This window comes from Eulemur rufifrons, chromosome 21 (assembly GCF_041146395.1).
Source record: "Eulemur rufifrons isolate Redbay chromosome 21, OSU_ERuf_1, whole genome shotgun sequence".
Taxonomy (NCBI): Eukaryota; Metazoa; Chordata; class Mammalia; order Primates; family Lemuridae; genus Eulemur; species Eulemur rufifrons.
Genome location: NC_091003.1, coordinates 6727589 through 6740690, shown reverse-complemented (window position 1 = coordinate 6740690; position 13102 = coordinate 6727589).

Below are 13102 nucleotides of genomic sequence, written 5' to 3'. Positions count from 1 at the left end.
GGGCACGACGCCGGCGGAGATGGGGGGCGTGTCAATGCCAGCTTTGTGTGCGTCCCAGCTGATCTGCGGAGCTTGTTTAAAAAATGAGGACTTCCAGGGACTACCTCAGGGGATCCTGAGTCAGTAAGTCGAGGCAGGGCCCAGGAATCAGTAATTTTAACAAGTGTCCTCATGCAAGCCAGTGGTTGGACAGAAATTTGGGAACCGCTATCCTAACGCGACTGTGTAGCTCTTTTGAAGAAGCGTGGGGGTCACTCCCATCACCATCCCTTAATGCTCTGTGTCCCAGATCCCGTCAGCACTGGCTTCATCTTTTTTGTTTTAGATGCATCTCACGAGGTCGCCCGGTAACTTCTGTCCACCGTGTTATAAGGAGGCAAATGAACACAACTTTTTTCCAGACAAAAAACTTACAAAAATTAAGTAGAATAATTTATAAATCTTAAAGGGAAAAACAAAGTAAATCTACTGTAACTCTACAAAATGACCTGGAGAACACAAGATTTAGGAAAGCCCCTCCATTCTAAACTGGCTTAGTTAGAAGGTACCCAAGCCCAGAGATGTTGGCTACGGCTTTGACACTTAAATCTCTCTCTTTTTTTTTTTTTTTTTTTTTTGAGACAGAGTCTCACTCTGTTGCCCTGGCTAGAGTGAGTGTCGTGGCGTCAGCCTAGCTCACAGCAACCTCAAACTCCTGGGCTCAAGCGATCCTCCTGCCTCAGCCCTCTAGTTTTTAATTGTAAAGAGATTTAAAGGCCTGGCGCGGTGGCTCACGCCTGTAATCCTAGCACTCTGAGAGGCCGAGGCGGGCGGATTGTTTGAGCTCGGAAGTTCGAGACCAGCCTGAGCAAGAGCGAGACTCCTTCTCTACTAAAAATAGAAAGAAATTATATGGACAGCTAAAGATATATAGAAAAAAATTAGCCGAGCGTGGTGGCGCATGCCTGTAGTCCCAGCTACTTGGGATGCTGAGGCAGGAGGATCGCTTGAGCCCAGGAGTTTGAGGCTGTGTTGAGCTATGATCATGCCACAGCCTGGGCAACAGAGCAAGACCCTGTCTCTGGAAAAAAAAAAAAAAAAAAAAAAGCAGAATCATCGGTATTTATAAAGGAGTCCTTAGACTTTCAGAGAGATCAAGACTGTGTAAAGTCAAAGGATTGACTCTACCATTTTGACTGAAGTAACCTGCCTGGTACTTGATTTCTAGATCAACACCCAGAAGAAAATAATCCTCAACTGCTCTCACACTCCCTCTCCCCACATGCCTCATCAACCCCCAGGCACTATTCTTGTTCTTCAAGTGTTTTCTGAAACACTTGAAGGGCTATTTGAACAGACTTCCCACTCTCAAAAGTTGTCCAATTTACATTTGACCTTTTCTACAATGAAGTAATACGTACAGCCACAGACATCCACTGACAGGATTGAAATAAGAATTCCTTGTTGACCGTACAGTTTTAACCTCACATCCTATTACTGGACTTTACTGCAGTTCGAATAAATGAGTTGGCTTTTCAAAGATAAGTTTTGTTTTTATTATTTTCAGATTGAAACTTTCAAAATGCTATGAAAAGTATAGAAAAGAACGTCACTGTCCACTGCACCAAGATTATTCAGACATTGACATCTTGCCATACTTGCTCCACATTTCTTTTTAGTCAGGTTTATAGGGAAAAATTTACATGTAGTATAAATTTTTTGTGTATAGTTTTTGTGCAGGTTTTTCTTATCCATCAGTATACAGGATTTTTTAGTGTGTAATTTTATGAGTTTTAACAAACACACAGAGTCATGTAACCACAACCACAATCAAGATATAGAACAATTTGACTATTGCAAAAAGTTCCCTCATGCCCCTTTAGAGTCAACCCCTCCTGCTATCCCAACCCCTGATGACATTGATCTATTGTCTGCCCCTATAGTTTTCCCTTTTCCAGAATGTCACATTAGTGGTATGTAGCTTTTGAGCTGAGCTTCTTTTACGTAGCCTAATTCCTTTTAGATTCATCCATGCTGTATGTATGAATAGTCTATTCCTTTGTTTTATTGTGATAAAAAGCACGTAACATTAAATTTACCATCTTATCCATTTTTAAATGTACAGTTCAGTAGTGTTAAGTATATTCACATTGCTGTCCAACAGTTCTCTGGAATTTTTTCATCTTGCAACATTGATACTCCATATTCACTAAATATTAATAGCCCTTCCTCCTCCCCCTGCCCTTGGTGATAACCCTTCTACTCTCTGTTTGGATGCCTTTGACTACTTTAGAGACTTCCTATGAGTAGAATCATACAGTATTTGTCCTTTCGTGACTAGCTTATTTCACTTAGCATGATGTCCTACATCCATGTGGTAGCATGTGACAGGGTTTCCTTCTTTTTTAAGGCTGCATAATATTCCATTCTATGTATATACCGCATTTTATATATCCATTCATCTGTTGATGGACATTTAGGTTGCTTCCATCTCTTGGCTATTGTGAATAGTGCTTTGATGAATATAGCTGTGCAAATATCTCTTCATGATCCTGCTTTGAATTCTTTTGGTTATCTACCCAGAAGTAGGATTGTTGGGTCATATGGTAATTCCATGTTTAATTTTTTTGAGGAGCCACCATACTGTTTTCCAGAATGGCTGCACATTTTATGTCCCCACCAACAGTGCACAAGTGTCTCAACTTCTCTGAATCCTTGTCAACACTTGTTATAGTCTGTTCTTTTGATAGTTGGCTTCCTAATGAGTGTGAGGTGATATATCCCCTTGTGGTTTTGATTTGCATTTGCCTAATGATTAGTGATGTTGTGCATCTCTTCATGTGGTTATTGGACATTTGTATATCTTCTGTGCAGAAATATCTATTCAAGTTTGTTGCCCCCTTTTTTTTTCCTTGAGACAGAGTCTCACTCACAGAGTGCAGTGCAGTGGCATCATCATAGCTCACTGCAACCTCAAATGCCTAGGCTCGCTCAAGCAATCATCCTGCCTCAGCCTCCCAAGTAGCTGGGACTAGAGCCACATGCCACCATGCCCAGATAATTTTTCTATTTTTGGTAGAGATGGAGTCTTGCTCTTGCTCGAGTTGGTCTCGAACTCCTGAGCTCAAGCAAGCTTCCCTCCTCGGCCTCCCAGGGTGCTAGGATTACAGGCATGGGCCACTGCATGTGGCCTGTTGCCTGTTTTTTAATTGGGTTATTTTGTTATCATGGTTGAGTTGTAGGAGTTCCTTATATATCCTGGATATTATCCTCTTAGCAGATACATGATTTGCAATTAGTTTCTCCTATTTCATGGGTTGCCTTTCACTCTATTGATTTTTTCCTGTGATGAACAAAAGTTTTAAAGATGATATACTCCCCTTTGTCTATTTTTCTTTTGTTGTCTGTGCTTTCGGTGTCATATCCAAGAAATCATTTCCAAATCCAATGTCCTCAATCTTTTCTCCTATGTTTTCTTCTAGGAATTTAATAGTTTGGAGTCTTACATTTAGGTCTTTAATCCATTTTGAGTTAATTTCCGTATATAGTGTAAGGTAAGCATTCCCATATCCAGTTTCCCAGAATCCTTTGTTGAAGAGACTGTACTTTCCCCATTGTGTAGTCTTGGCACCCTTGTTGAAACTCATTTAGCCATATGTGCAAGGGTTTCTTTCAGTCCATTCCTTTTATTACTGACAAGTATTCCAAAAATGGCTACACTGAAATTTTCATCCATTCACCAGTTGAAGGAATTTGGATTTTTCCAGTTTGGGGTGGTTAAAAATAAAGCCACCACACATATTCACATACAGATTTTGTATGAACATGCATTTTTCATTTCTCTTAGGAGTGAGATCTCTGGGTTATACGGTCAGTGTGTGTTGCAATTTATAAAAAACTGCCCAACTTTTTTCTTAAGTGATTTTCCCATTTTCATTCCAACCAACAATGTATGAGAGTTTCAGTTTCACATGCTTGTGAGCACGTGGTATGGTCAGTTTTGTATTCATTTTTGTTTTTAGTTATTCCGATAGGTATGTGGTAGTGTCTCATTGTGGTTTCATTAGTTGGCTTTTAATAAATCGAGTCACCTTGCAATGACACATCTAAATTGCATTTTAATCTTGGAGTGCTAAAAGCATTTGTCAAATGTTAAATGAAGAAATGAATTCTCCATTTTTCTGTGCACACAGAGCCTCAAAAAATGGAAGTGAACTGGCCTCTTGGTCCCGCTGAAAGACACTGCTGTCTCCTCCCCCACTTCTGTGTCTGTTTCTGAGTTGTAAACATGTTTCCACGCTTTCCTTGAGACCTTCAGATAGTTCCTCTTTTATTCACCTCTCACTGCCAGCCTGTGAGTGAATTCTTCCTGAGCCCTGACCCTGCCTCTTTTAGCCTTGTCATCAGGTAAGGCATTTCTGTTGCAGCTTGTTTTAAAGAACGTAACTTTCATTAGCCCAACTTTGTTGGGAAGAATACAAGACCAACAGTCTGTGGACAGTGGTGAAGCTTGTTTTCTACACTCAGAATCAGGACCCATGGTCTGACAAGTATGGGTGTATTTATGAAGAAAATAAAGAATTTAGAATGTCCTGGACACTTCAGAGTTATTGTGGCCATAGTTATGACAATCTGGATGGAACGAACCCTAATTCCAACCCCCCAGAATCCTCAACTCCCTTTTTTATTGTCCGCTTATCGTGGGGAGGGGAGAAGATGGCCTGATGAGAAAAGGTGAAATTGGTCTGTTTGAACAAAGACTCAATTGCTACCTCTTTGATAGAGAGATCTTTTGTGAGTTCCTTAAAACAAATAATGAAAATCCTTCCCATCTGAACCCAGCCACAGGTTTTCTTTCAGAGATCAGCTGCTTATCCTAGTGAGACATCACTCCTATTAACTCTCCTCCCCTCCCAATGTGAATCTGCCTAAAAGTTTCCTCTTAAAATGACCTCTGCAACACACAAGAAGCTGGTTACTGTAACAGTTGTAATAGTTTCTGGGGAGGAGAAAGGACAAATGATTCTTTAATCCATTGTGCATGCATTACTTTTCAATTAAAAACTAAATTTTAAGTTAAATAACCACAGCAATAAAACAAATTCTAAAAACCATGTTCTCTCTCTTATGTCATAGCATTCCTATGTACCATTAGGGGCAGCACTTGGAAAACAAGGCAAAAATCCCCCTGTCCCATCAGCCTTGCCTAATGTCTACTGCTCAAACTAGATTTGAAAGCAAATAAAAAACATGGGAATCATTTTTAACTCTTTAAAAAAAATTAGACTCAAACAAATACTGTAGTCCTCTATGGCTGTATTAATATATCTGACTATTCTTAAAATTTTTTAAAGGGATGGCACAGAGAGAACCAGTTAGCTGCCCAGGTCACTTTTTTTTTTTTTTTAGACAGAGTCTCACTCTGTTGCCTGGGCTAGAGTGCCATGGTGTCAACCTAGCTCACAGCAACCTCAGACTCCTGAACTCAAGTGATCCTCCTGCTTCAGCCTCCTCAGTAGCTGGGACTACAGGCGTACACTACGATGCCCAACTAATTTTTCTATTTTTTGTAGAGACGGGGTCTTGCTCTTTCTCAGGCTGGTCTCTAACTCCTGAGCTCAAGCAATCCGCCTGCCTCAGACTCCCCGAGTGCTAGGATTACAGGTGTGAGCACTGCGCCTAGCCCCCGCCCCCCAGGTCACTTCTATTGGGTAGAATTACTTTGGTCACTGAACATGATGATTTGGAGTCTGGCCCTCAGTTTTAAAGTTTCAGAAACAAAATCTTCTTGGGGCCACCCAGGATTACTGGGTCATGGTAAGCAGACCTTCCAGAGATCAATAGAAGAGATGCCCATCTATTGCTCCTGCTCAGCCTTCAAATCTCACCTCCTCCAGGAGGTCTTCTGCCTTGACCCACCAAGGAGGCAGACCCTCATGGGCTTTGGAGCAAGACAGTCTGGGTTAATCCTTTTCCATCCCTTATTAGCTGGGTGACCTTGAGCAAGTTACTTAACCTCTTTGAACCTTAATACCTTCATGTGAGAAATAGAGAAAATGCCTACCGTGGAGAGCACTTTGAAGAGTTAGATTAAGGTACACAAGCACTTAGCATAGGGCCTGGCAGCATGTAGCTGCTCCATAAACAGTAGCTCTTAAATGTCCCTCGTACATGCCACCTCTCACAACCGACTTGATTTGTCCTCAACAATGTACGGGACATACACTTAAAAAAAAAGTTTGCTCATCTGAAAATTATATTTAATTGGGTGTCCTGTATTTTTATTTGCTAAATATGACCTTTCATGGTAGGTTATTATTGACAGGCTGTTTCAGTGGCTAGAACTAAGAAATATGCACTCTTTCAAGATAAAATCCATCGTACTGATGCTTCTGATTAAAATCAATATGACCGAGGTTTTTCTTAACTAGGTAGATCTTGCACATGTATCTCTTTTCTCTCACACCGTAAAGCTTGGTTCTCAACAATTCCAACATAATTTTTTTTTTTTTTTTTTTTTTTGAGACAGAGTCTCACTTTGTTGCCCAGGCTAGAGTGAGTGCCGTGGCGTCTGCCTAGCTCACAGCAACCTCAAACTCCTAAGCTCAAGGGATCCTCCTGTCTCAGCCTCCCGAGTAGTTGGGACTACAGGCATGCACCACCATGCCCGGCTAATTTTTTCTATATATATATTTTTAGCTGTCCATATAATTTCTTTCTATTTTTAGTAGGCCAACATAATTTATTACTTGCTTTATCCCCAAATACACATTTAGCATAGTGCTAAATAACAATACTAGTAACAGAATAACAATGCCAATAGCAATACAGAATAACAATACTAAGACTACTACCAACCAGATGCTTATTAAAAATAGATTAAAATTTTTTTTAACTGCACACTTTTCACTTAATCCCTCTGACTTTAGGATGTTACCTTACCTCCACCCTTTTCTCTGACTGCTATCCCTAAACCCAGACCTTCTCTGGTTCACGTTCTCTACAGAATAAATATCCAATCTTCTGCAGGGATCAGGGCAAGGGATTCACAAGGAGGGGAATCTGGGGTCTAACCATTCCCCATATGTTATTTATGTTCAATTAATGTTTTCTGTCCCACCTCTCACCCCAGGGACCTTCAACCTTCAATTCCTGAGCTTTTTTGAGGGGCAATTTATGAGCTCCAACTGGTTTATTACTTACTGGCATCTCCTTCTGCAAGAACTAGGGTTTCTCCACTCAGTCAATCCATTCATCCACTTCCTATCTTCCAAAAAGGATGTGAGGTCTCTCCTGAGCAGTCTTCTCTTCCATTCTCTGTGGGTTTGTACCTTTTTAATTCCTTTACTATAATTTTAGGAGGGTTTCAGGAGAGAGCAGAGGTAACTGCAGGGGCTCAATCTGCCATGTTTCTCTATGTTTTATGTAAACATTCTCCATATCAGTTGTGAAGAGGTAATATAGTGAAATGATTAAGAGCACATAGTCTACAATGGAGGGGGCTCTGCATGTGTGGGGGCGGTGGATATATGGGAAATCTCTGCACCTTCTGCCCAGTTTTGCTATGAACCTAAAACTGCTCTAAAAAATAAAGTCTATCTCTTCTGGTGGGTGTTAAAAAAAAATAAAGTCTATTGGGAGAAAAGTAGCACACTTTCTGGAGCCAGAGTGTTTGGGTTCAAATCCTTAGTTCTTCCACTTGCTAGCTGTGTAACCTCGGGCATGCTTTCTATGCTCAGATTCTTCATCTATAAAATGTGGATAATCGTGGTACCAAGGTACTAAAGTTATATGTATGTAGCATGGTGCTAGGCACTTAATAAATACTCAAAGAGCTTAAAAATATTATTTGAGAAGGGGTGTGGGTTTCATTATTTGAAAAGAATAAAATGGTGTTGATTAATTTTTAACAAAATGAAAGGAGAAAAATCCTGTGTTCATTTTGCCTTGAAGTTGGCTGTATTTTCCTCAGGGCTCAGCAGTTTTCAATCTTGCCATTTCACCTTTTCCCTGCAGATGGCAGCATTTGTCACCAAAACTTGGTCCTGTCTCAGGGCCTGAGTGAAGGAGAAAAACTCTATTCTTTCTTTCATTGGCTCTAGTTCACGCGACACCTATTTACTGGGCACCTACTATGTGCCAGGATCCAGAAACAGCCATGGTCAAGCAAACACTGCTACCTCCCTTTCAGAACTTCCAGTTAGCAACGGCTCTAGAACTTCATTCCAAGAAGCTGAGGGGCCCTCCCAAGAAAACCTTCCATGAGAATGGGCCAGTATGTTGCAGAAGTCCTTACCCAGAAATAGAATGCCCTCTTGAGCAAAAATGATGCTGTAAAACATCACTCACCACCAATTGTTTTTCAGGCCTACTTGTATTTAAAACTGGATAAGCTCCACCCTCTGAGAAAAGTGTTGGGATATGTAAAATTCAAACTTAAAGCTGTTGGAACTTTAAATTATTCCGAGTCTTGAGAGGAATATGGCTGTGTAGCCTGAGTCACATAGAATGCAGCTGCTATTTCTGCTTTTTCCTGCAAATGCTTAGAAGTGACCAAGCAGTGCCAAAGATGAGACCGGCCCCCCCCCACCCCCCCCACACAACATTAGTGCCCCTCACAGAATGTTAGTGGCATCTTTCTTGGAATGTGACAAGCTGTGCTAATCAAATTGCTGTAACATATACTGGTCTAGTATGGAAAATATTGCAACTTGGCTAAAACTGTTTCTGCCCATGTAAGTGAAACTTTAGTTCCACTTTGGAACACTGATCCCATCCCTTTGGAAGGCTTTGCTTCCCGGGTGGCTATCCTCAAGCTGTGCAGTGGAATAAACTCTATACTTAAGTAGAGCCAGGTGGCTCATGCTTGTAGTCCCAGTGACTTGGGAGGCTGAAGCAGGAGGATCGCTTGAGCCCACGAATTTGAGGTTGCAGTGAATTATGATGATGCCATTGCACTCCACCCTGGGCAACAGAGACTCTGTCTCTAAAAAATAAAAATAAAAGGTTGACTAAGGGGCATTGAGATATTCATTAATGTAGAAAGAGGGTGATGGGGTTGTGGGGTGACTGGGAAGGAGGATTTAGGAAGTATAGGCCAGAGATAACAACTCAAAATGCCCCCCAATTTTTAAGCCAAACATCTCCTTTTTAAGAAAAATTATCCAAATTTTGGAAATAAGACCAAGAGAGGGCAGTGTAGTCCTTTCAATGTCCTCTAGGACATTGTTTAACAAGTTCACCCAAAGATTATTTAATTCTCTAGCCTGGGTCAGCAAACTTTTTCTATTAATACAAAGTTCCAGGCCGGGCACAGTGGCTCACGCCTGTAATCCTAGCACTCTGGGAGGCCGAGGTGGGAGGATCGCTTGAGCTCAGGAGTTTGAGACCAGCCTGAGCAAGAGTAAGACCCTGTCTCTGCTAAAAATAGAAAAAATTAGCTGGGCATGGTGGCGAATGCCTGTAATCCCAGCTACTTGGGAGACTGAGGCAGTAGGCTCGCTTGAGCCCAGGAGTTTCAGGTTGCTGTGAGCTAGGCTGACGCCACGGCACTCTAGCCCGGGCAACAGTGAGACGCTGTCTCAAAAAAAAAAAAAAAAAAAAAAAATTAATATAAAGTTCCAGATAGTAAATACTTTAGGCCTTGTGGGCTATTGGCAGGCTGTTAACTACTCGACTCTGTCATTGTAGTATTCAGTCGCTACAAAGCAAAAGCAGCATGTGGCTGTGTTCTAATAAAACTTCATTATAAACACAAGCAACAGGGCCAGATTTGGCATTTACAGGCCAGGGAATGTTCCTTTGTTTGCCTCGCTATTTATTGCCCAGATTTTTGTCCAGTCGAGTTGTGAATTATTTCTCTCCAGTACAAAACAGAACCCTGTAGCTTATAGTTTTTATTACCCTGTGGAAGATTAACTAGTTTTGCATCTAACAACATTTCCTACTTCCTCAAACACCTACTTCCTCAAAATGTGCTCTGACCCAGCTTTCCCGTCTTACTGTTTCCTCTTTGACAAGTTGAATAAACTTTTGTTGACATGTGTTCATTCCTTATGTGAATGAGTCATGTTTTAATTTTTGACATTCTTGTTTACTATGCTTTTGTTGTTCCCTAGAAATTCAGTAAAATCCATTAACTAAGGAAGATGCCTGCGTTGTGGAGAGTGGTAAAAAAAGGAGGAACTTAGGAACTGCTTCCCATTCTGTTGTCAAACTCAAAGGAGAAGAGAGAAACTCTCTATAATGGGGACAGAGCTTTTGTGCCTTGGCAAGGAATAAAATGAAAAACCCATATAATTTCTCCCCAAATTCCCTTTCCCCCACCCCCAATAAGGCATAATTCTTTATATCTCAAATAAGGGACTATGAAAGGAGTCATTCTGTCTCATGCAGTCTCAGAGTTGATCTCTAGGATTGTACTTCCACATTTTAGTCCCAAATTCCTAGCCTCCTCAAATCAACTTTTTAAAGCAAGCCCCAGGCCAGGCGTGGTGGCTTACACCTGTAATCCCAGCACGTTAGGAGGCCGAGGTGGGAGAATCACTGGAAGCCAGGAGTTCCAGGTTGCAGTGAGCTGTGATTGCACCACTGAACTCCAATCTGCAACAGAGCAAGACCTTGTCTCTAAAATAAAAAAAAAAAAAAACAATAATCATTTCCCTTTCACCTGTTTTCCTCCAGTTTAGTCAGCCTGTCTTCCTTTATTTGTCTTTTGCTCGTCCACTCTGTCCTGGTAGCACAACAGAAGCAAATTTTAAAAAACAACTCAGGTACTCCTTGATTTCTCAAGCAAACCTGTTTCCCAGAGACAAAAGTGTCCAGGCATAAGCCTCATTAACTGACTTCTTAGCTTATGTGTTTTCATTCACTTTCTCTAAAGAAGCATATCTCCTGTATAATAAGCACCCTGTTCTTTTTATTTGTTTTCATTAATAAAAATATCCCCATTCTATGGGCAAAGTCAGCGTCTGAACTCCCCTAATCCAAAGCCATGGTCAAAGCTTATGCAATTAACAAATCAGAGTCAACTTCCTCGGCCAAAAGCTTTGCTGAAACAGGTACTACAAGAAGCAAAAATCTACCCACCAGAGCCTAAAGGTTTGTAAGCTAAAGCTCTGCCCTCTTTAAGGAAAGCCTGGTTTGGGTTAGAAAGCCTTTTCCCCCCAATAATCGAATCCCTGTCCCAGCTGCCTGCTGAGGTCAAAGCTGTGCTCACACTGGTTAGGTCAAGGCCTGCCCCGGAGGCCCTTGTACTCAGGCTCCTGCCAGTTAGAATCATGCCGAACACCTGAACAGTCACAAACTACCCAGGTCAGGAACACACTGGACTCATAATTACCTTCGAGCCTAGAGCCCTGACGGCATCAGAAATTTGATCTCCACATGTTATTTTAGCACCCATAGGTCAGTCCTTGCGTCTGTCTCTCAAAGTTTTCTAAAGAGAAAATTTAAATTAACATGTTGGGCGGGCTCAGTGGCTCACGCCTGTAGTCCTAGCACTTTGGGAGGCCGAGGCAGGAGGGTTGCTTGAGGCCAGGAGTTCGAGACCACCCTGAGCAAGAACAAGACTCTGTCTCTACAAAATATAGAAAAATTAGCCAAGCGTGGTGGCACACGCCTATAGTTCCAGCTGCTCAGGAGGCTGAGGCAGGAGGATTATCTGAGCCCAGGATCTTGAGGTTGCAGTGAGCTATGATGATGCCACTGCACTCTAGCTCATGCAACAGAGAGAGACCTGTCTCAAAAAAGCAAAACAAAACAACAACAAAAAAACATTTTGGGGCTTTATGGGGTGTTAATTACACCTTTCTCAGCCTTTACAAATTCCAAAACCACAGAGAGTAGGTACACAAATCAGGCAACTACAACTTCAAAGTATCAACTTTGATAAGGCTAGTTGGAGAACATGGCTTAATTATGTACACAATCTACCTTTGGATTAAATTGATTTACCCCGTCACAGGCTGGGTGACTACAAGCCTCTTCCATAGGGACAGGCTCCCCATGGGGGAGGAAGAAAGCAAGTGTGTAAAGGTCATGCCATGGCAAAAAAGAAAAAAGAAAAACTGATGAGACAACATGCTCAGCATCTTCCCCCAAATCCATTCAGACAAATCACTCCTTATCCTACGGAGGTACCAAAGAAAGAGGTCAGAAGTTTTCCTTCCATAATTTCTCTACTGAAGAGTGGAAGTTCCCTCTCCTCTGTGTAACTAAGTGAAGGATAAGTTCCCTTCTAACAGTTGCCTTTGGTTTGGGGACTTGTTCTTCACTCGATAATTGCAGCCATAGTACCTGGATCACATGATGTGTTTGTCAGGATTCACTGCATTCCAAGCCAAAATCAAACAGCTTAAGCAAACTAGGGAATTCATATGAGTTCAGAGACTGATCCTCCCTCAGTCAAAACTGGATTCAGAGGTTTGATTCCTTTTTTTTTTTTGGAGACAGAGTCTTGCTCTCAGCCCAGACTAGAGTGAGTACCGTGGCATCAGCCTAGCTCACAACAACCTCAAACTCCTGAGCTCAAGCGATCCTCCTGTCTCAGCCTCCTGAGTAGCTGGGACTACAGGCATGCACCACCACGCTCAGCTAATTTTCTCTATATATTTTTAGTTGTCCAGTTAATTTCTTTCTACTTTTTAGTAGAGACAGGGTCTCACTCTTGCTCAGGCTGGTCTCGAACTCCTGAGCTCAAACGATCCATCCGCCTCGGCCTCCCAGAGTACTAGGATTACAGGCGTGAGCCACCGCGCCCGGCCTGGTTTGATTCATTTTACCAGGCCTCTGCTTCTTACCATCTCTTCTTCTCTCTGTATTGGCTTCATTCTCAGGCTGGTTCTTCCCAAGTAGTAACAAAGATGGCCATCAGCAGTTCCAAGCTTGTATCCTACCAGCTTAGAAACCTTGGTGATAATTCCTCCTTCCTGATACATTCAGCAAAATCCCATAATTGAGTTTCACTGGTCTGGCTTGGGTCAGGTGCCTTCTCCCTGGGCCAATCACTGTGACCAAGAGAATACAATGCTGTAACTGGCCAGACCTGCCTCATGCATCCACTCTTGGAGTCCTGGTCCAGTTCCATCCACACTATAGCAACCTAGGGGGTGTTGGATTATTT